This window comes from Loxodonta africana, chromosome 27 (genome assembly GCF_030014295.1).
Source record: "Loxodonta africana isolate mLoxAfr1 chromosome 27, mLoxAfr1.hap2, whole genome shotgun sequence".
Classification (NCBI taxonomy): Eukaryota; Metazoa; Chordata; class Mammalia; order Proboscidea; family Elephantidae; genus Loxodonta; species Loxodonta africana.
The window spans coordinates 8,956,200-8,963,749 of NC_087368.1; the positions used below are offsets into that span (position 1 = coordinate 8,956,200).

At 44.2% G+C, this 7,550-nt stretch overlaps 1 pseudogene; it reads left to right on the plus strand.

The window, feature by feature from the left end:
• Window positions 1-4,701: 4,701 nt before the first annotated feature.
• On the plus strand, window positions 4,702-6,449 carry LOC135228747 (cellular tumor antigen p53-like; annotated as a pseudogene).
• The last annotated feature ends 1,101 nt before the right edge of the window (window positions 6,450-7,550 follow it).

A 7,550-nucleotide genomic window follows, 5' to 3' on the forward strand; every position in this document is an offset into this window, starting at 1 on the left:
AAGACATTAGAAAAAAAGAAAATTATAGACCTATATCCCTCATGAACATAGATGCAAAAATCCTCAACAGAATTCTAGCCAATAGAATCCAACAACACATCAAAAAAATAATTCACCATGATCAAGTGGGATTTATACCAGGTATGCAAGGCTGGTTTAATATCAGAAAAACCATTAATGTAATCCATCACATAAATAAAACAAAAGACAAAAACCACATGATCTTATCAATTGATGCAGAAAAGGCATTTGACAAAGTCCAACACCCATTTATGATAAAAACTCTTACCAAAATAGGAATTGAAGGAAAATTCCTCAACATAATAAAGGGCATCTATGCAAAGCCAACAGCCAATATCACTCTAAATGGAGAGAACCTGAAAGCATTTCCCTTGAGAACGGGAACCAGACAAGGATGCCCTTTATCACCGCTCTTATTCAACATCGTGCTGGAAGTCCTAGCCAGGGCAATTAGGCTAGACAAAGAAATAAAAGGTATCCGGATTGGCAAGGAAGAAGTAAAGTTATCACTATTTGCAGATGACATGATTATATACACAGAAAACCCTAATGAATCCTCCAGAAAACTACTGAAACTAATAGAAGAGTTTGGCAGAGTCTCAGGTTATAAAATAAACATACAAAAATCACTTGGATTCCTCTACATCAACAAAAAGAACACCGAAGAGGAAATAACCAACTCAATACCTTTCACAGTAGCCCCCAAGAAGATAAGATACTTAGGAATAAATCTTACCAAGGATGTAAAAGACCTATACAAAGAAAACTACAAAGCTCTACTACAAGAAATTCAAAAGGATATACTTAAGTGGAAAAACATACCTTGCTCATGGATAGGAAGACTTAACATAGTAAAAATGTCTGTTCTACCAAAAGCCATCTATACATTTAACGCACTTCCGATCCAAATTCCAATGTCATATTTTAAGGCGATAGAGAAAGAAATCACCGATTTCATATGGAAGGGAAAGAAGCCCCGGATAAGCAAAGCACTACTGAAAAAGAAGAAGAAAGTGGGAGGCCTCACTTTACCTGACTTCAGAACCTATTACACAGCCACAGTAGTCAAAACAGCCTGGTACTGGTACAACAACAGGCACATAGACCAATGGAACAGAGTTGAGAACCCAGACATAGATCCATCCACGTATGAGCAGCTGATATTTGACAAAGGACCAGTGTCAATTAATTGGGGAAAAGAAAGCCTTTTTAACAAATGGTGCTGGCATAACTGGATATTCATTTGCAAAAAAATGAAACAGGACCCATACCTCACACCATGCACAAAAACTAACTCCAAGTGGATCAAAGACCTAAACATAAAGACTAAAACGATAAAGATCATGGAAGAAAAAATTGGGACAACCCTAGGAGCCCTAATACAAGGTATAAACAGAACACAAAACATTACCAAAAATGATGAAGAGGAACCTGATAACTGGGAGCTCCTAAAAATCAAACACCTATGCTCATCTAAAGACTTCTCCAAAAGAGTAAAAAGACCACCTACAGATTGGGAAAGAATTTTCAGCTATGACATCTCCGACCAGCGCCTGATCTCTAAAATCTACATGATTCTGTCAAAACTCAACCACAAAAAGACAAACAACCCAATCAAGAAGTGGGCAAAGGATATGAACACACATTTCACTAAAGAAGACATTCAGGCAGCCAACAGATACATGAGAAAATGCTCTCGATCATTAGCCATTAGAGAAATGCAAATTAAAACCACGATGAGATTCCATCTCACACCAGCAAGGCTGGCATTAATCCAAAAAACACAAAATAATAAATGTTGGAGAGGCTGCGGAGAGATTGGAACTCTCATACACTGCTGGTGGGAATGTAAAATGGTACAACCACTTTGGAAATCTATCTGGCGTTATCTTAAACAGTTAGAAATAGAACTACCATACAACCCAGAAATCCCACTCCTGGGAATATACCCTAGAGATACAAGAGTCTTCATACAAACAGATATATGCACACCCATGTTTATTGCAGCTCTGTTTACAATAGCAAAAAGTTGGAAGCAACCAAGGTGTCCGTCAACGGATGAATGGGTAAATAAATTGTGGTATATTCACACAATGGAATACTACGCATCGATAAAGAACAGTGACGAATCTGTGAAACATTTCATAACATGGAGGAACCTGGAAGGCATTATGCTGAGCGAAATTAGTCAGAGGCAAAAGGACAAATATTGTATAAGACCACTATTATAAGATCTTGAGAAATAGTAAACCTGAGAAGAACACATACTTTTGTGGTTACGAGGGGGGAGGGAGGGAGGGTGGGAGAGGGTTTTTTATTGATTAATCAGTAGATAAGAACTGCTTTAGGTGAAGGGAAAGACAACACTCAATACATGGAAGGTCAGCTCAATTGGACTGGACCAAAAGCAGAGAAGTTTCCGGGATAAAATGAATGCTTCAAAGGTCAGCGGAGCAAGCGCGGGGGTCTGGGGAACGTGGTTTGCGGGGACTTCTAAGTCAATTGGCAAAATAATTCTATTATGAAATCATTCTGCATCCCACTTTGAAATATGGCGTCTGGGGTCTTAAATGCTAACAAGCGGCCATCTAAGATGCAGCAATTGGTCTCAACCCACCTGGAGCAAAGGAAAATGAAGAACACCAAGGCCACACGACAACTAAGAGCCCAAGAGACAGAAAGGGCCACATGAACCAGAGACCTACATCATCCTGAGACCAGAAGAACTAGTTGGTGCCCGGCCACAATCGATGACTGCCCTGACAGGGAGCACAGCAGAGGACCCCTGAGGGAGCAGGAGATCAGTGGGATACAGACCCCAAATTCTCATAAAAAGACCAAACTTAATGGTCTGACTGAGACTAGAGGAATCCCGGCAGCCGTGGTCCCCAGACCTTCTGTTGGCACAGGACAGGAACTATCCCTGAAGACAACTCATCAGACATGAAAGGGACTGGTCAGCGGGTGGGAGAGAGACGCTGATGAAGAGTGAGCTAATTATATCAGGTGGACACTTGAGAGTGTGCTGGCAACTCTTGTCTGGAGGGGGGATGGGAGGATAGAGAGAGAGGGAAGCCGGAAAAATTGTCAAGAAAGGAGAGACTGAAAGGGCTGACTCAAGAGGGGGAGAGCAAGTGGGAGTAGGGAGTGAGATGTATGTAAACTTATATGTGACAGACTGATTGGATTTGTAAACGTTCACTTGAAGCTTAATAAAAGTTATTAAAAAAAAAAAAAAAGAATTCTCCCATGCTGGGGGTTTTCCATAATCTACTGCAGACTGGAGCGTTATTAGTCTTCTTTGTACCGTGGGCTTCTCTGGCAGTCTGTTGAAGCCAAGGGCTCCCTCCTCAGAATGATGTGTTAAACGCAGGATGAAACACATAGGATTAAAAAGGAAGCCATGTGGAGAAATTAGAATCCTGGTGCGTTGCTGGTGGACTGTAAAACGGCAGTCACTGTGGAAAACAGTTTGGCAGTTTCTCAAAACGTTCAACATGGAATTACCATATGACCCAGCAATTCCACTCCTAGGTATATACCCAAAATATCTGAAAGCAGGCACTCAAACAGATACTTGCAGACAAATTTTCAAGGCAGCATTATTCACAACAGCCAAAAGACAGAAACAACCCAAGTGTCCACCAACGGATGATAAACAGAACCTGGAACATACACATGATGGACTATTATTATTCGGCCATTAGGAAAAATGACATTCAGATACATGCTACCACATGGATGACCCCTGAAAATATTAGCCCTTAGGGAGTTCATGAACTTCAATTTAAGAACAAGTGATTGGGGAAGGACTCTTCTGGTATGGTCAAAGTTTTTTCTTACAGGAAACAGACGGTGTGCAGAAAAGTTTTAAAAACCCAAAGATGCACAGAAAAATCCTGCTCGGGATCAGTCAGGGAAGAAAAGAATGAGCTGCAAAGAGAAGTCTAACCTTGACTTTCTCCCCAAACCCAACGCTATTCATGACGTGCCTTTAAAATCCTACATTAAGGAATTACCCAGAGAATTTGCTTGGCCCCAGCCCTGCAGACAAAACATGTTTTATGTCCTGATGGCAGGTGAAGGGAGGCGGCACTGGGAACTGGAAGATCCAGATGAGATCCAAGCTTCAGTCTTAGTCCCCTTGTTTTCTGCCATTAACTAGCCCTGTTAGCTTGGTCAGGTCACCTAGTTTCTGAATTGAAACTTCCTGTCTATAAAATGAAAAGTTTGAATTAAACCATCTCTGGAATTCTTTCTAGCTATGACTTTGTGATTCTAAGATAATGCATAACTATCTGGAAGAAATGTTAACGAGTCAAAAGCCCGAAGCCACCATCCTGGGCACAGCTAGCTGCTGGGCTCTAGGGGCACCTTCTTTCTGGACTTGGAGAGTCCTTCCCAAGAAGGTTACACACTTCCCTGAGGTTCCGTAGCCAGACTGCCTTCCCTGGAGCTGCAGTGGAGGAGCCTCAGTCAGATCTGAGCATTGAGCTCCCTCTGAGTCAAGAGACATTTTCATACTTGGGGAAACTCCTTTCTGAGAAGCTGGTTCTATCCCCCTCACTGTCCCCAGCAGCGGAGGCAGTAGTCAATCTGCTACTCCCAGAAGATGCTGCAGACTGGCTAGAAAGCCAAGGTGGGGCTCAAGGAATATCAGAAGCACCTACACTAGCCACCTCCTGGACGCTGTCATCCTCTGTTCCTTCTCAGAAGACCTACCCAGCACCTATCATTTCTGTCTGGGCTTCTTGCATTCTGGGACAGCCAAGTCCGTCACCTACACGTACTCCCCTGAACTTAACATGCTGTTTTGCCAGCTGGCAAAGGCCTGTCCAGTGCAGCCGTGGGTCACCTCAACACCCCCGCCCAGCACCTGTGTTCACACCATGGCCATCTACCAGACGTCAGCATATGATGGAGGTCGTGAAGCACTGCCCCCACCTTGAGTGCCGCTCTGACTATAGCGATTGCTTGGACCCTCCTCAGCACCTCATGCAGTGGGAGGAAACCTGCATGCTGAGTATTTGGAGGACACCATCACTCTATGACATAGTGTGGGGTGCCCTAGGAGCCACCAGAGGTCGGTTCTGACTACCACCATCCACTTCAACTTCATGTGTAACAGCTCCTGCATGGGGCGCATGAACCCATTCTCACCATTATGACAATGGAAGACTCCAATGGTAATCCGCTGGGACACAACAGTTTCGAGGTGCATATTTGTACCTGTCCTGGGAGACACAGATGTACAGAGGAAGACAATTTCCACAACAAGTGGGAGCCTTGCCCTGAGCCACCCTCTGGGAGGATCACTACGCAAACACTGCCCACCAGCACCAGCTCCTCTACGAAGCCAAAGAAGAAGCCACTGGATGAAAAATACTTCACCCTTCAGATCCATGGGCATGAATGTTTCAAGATGTTCCTAAAGCTCAACGAGGCCTTGGAGCTGAAGGATGCCCAGGCTGGGAAGCAGCCAGAGGGGAGCAGGGCTCAATCTAGCCTTCCCAAGTCTAAGAAAAGGCAATCTACCTCCTGCCATAAAAAACTAATGTTCAAGAGAGAGCAGCCTGACTCAGACTGACGTCCTTCACTTCCTGTCCCCCATTTACACACCCTGCCCCTGCCTTCCTTCCCTACCATTTTGAAATTCACATGCTTGAACCCCTGCTTCATACAGGTGTGCCTCCAAAACACTCAGGAACTTTTCACTTACCTTGGTCTGGGCCTCCACTAAAGATGTTGGCCTACACTGGTGTTTTGGGGGGCATGAGGGCAGCTGGGACAATCCAGCTTAGATTTTAAGGTTTTTACTATAAAAAATGCTTGGGAGAGAGAGGATAGCATTCCTGCATGTAAGAATTAGATTTTAAAACCAGTCATAGAACTGGCCATACCTGGGTTGGAAGCCTAGGTCACCAGCAGACTAGCCAGGGAAACTATCTCAAGGTGTTTCACTCCTCCTGACAGCAATGTGCACGTCTGTGAAATGCTGACACCCACCACCTACCTCGTGGGGTTTGACATGAGGTTAATGAAATGATGTGTGTAGGACTCAAAGATCCCAGAGGGCTGGAAGTCACCAGGCTGCTGGCCTTAAAACCGTCTTAGATTACATGGTATCTGGGACTTGGCCTCTGGGGAGTGCTGGTCCCCCTGTCCCTGTTGGTTGATGGATTGACTGCGCAGCTGCTTAAGGGAAGGGAGTTTCCAAGTCCCTTTTCTGCTGACCTAGCCACGTCCTGTCTAGCCTCCAGGTAAACCTCAGCACCTAAAAGGAAACCTCGCCCCATCCCACCCCCTGGAGGATTCCAGCTTTTCCGTGGGATCTGCACCCACCACCATGTCTTACTGCCCCCAATGCTCAGAGTCTAAGTTCTTTGCACTCTGGAAGGCACGTTTGCATTCTTCACCTGTATCCCTTCTCCTCGCCCCTTTGTATATCCCATTTTTATACCTGTTTCTTATTTTACAATAAAATTTGCTATCAAAAAAAAATACTAATGAGACTTTAAATTTCTTCTCACCCTATGTCATGGATTGTATTGTCACCCCAAAATTGTATTATGTGTACCAACTTGGTTAGGCCAGGATTCCCAGTGTTCTGTGATTGTCCTCCATTTTGTGATTGTAATTTTATGTTAAAGACGGGTAGGGTGGGATTGTAACACCCTTCCCAGGTCACCTCCCTGAGCCAATGTAAAGGGAGTTTCCCTGGGATCTGGCCTGCACCACCTTTTATGTCTCAAGAGATAAAAACGAAAGGGAAGGAAGCAGAGAGTTGGGGACCTCATACCACCAAGAAAGCAGCACCAGGAGCAGACCGCAACATTTGGATCTGAGGTTCCTGTGCTGAGATGCTCCCAGACCAAGGGAAGACAGATGCATCACAAGGACCTTCCTTCAGGGCCCACAGAGAAAGAAAGCCTTCCCCTGAAACCACCGCCCTGACTTTGGGCTTCTAGTCTACTGGACCGAGAGAGAATAAACTTCTCTTTGTTAAAGCCATCCACTTGTGGTATTTGTTATAGCAGCACTACATGACTAAGACTCCCTACACTCACAGTAGGAAAATGCCTTCTAAATGAGAATTTTTCAGAGGCTTCAGAAATACCTACACAAATCACGTAGTCAGACAATTTCAGGCTTGGAAGGAATCTTAAGCAACACTTGCCACTTCACCAATCCCAGAGAACAGGCGAGAAAACTGAGGTTCAGAAAAGTGAAGAGAGCTGGGGTCACATAAAGAGGCAATGTTAATAAGCTGCTGTGACTATTGCTATTTAGTACTAGCAGGATCTTTTCCCCAACAATTTTTATATGTACAATTCAGTGACAGTGATTACATTGAAAATGTTGTACAACCATTACCACTATCCTTTTCCAAATTATCCCACCACCATTAACAGAAACTCAGTGGCCCCTAAGCACTGACTTCCCCTTTACTCTTCCGTCCCACCCCGGCAATCACTAATAAGCTCTGGTCTCTCTAAAAAAAAAAATCGGCCTATTTCATGTAAGAGGGA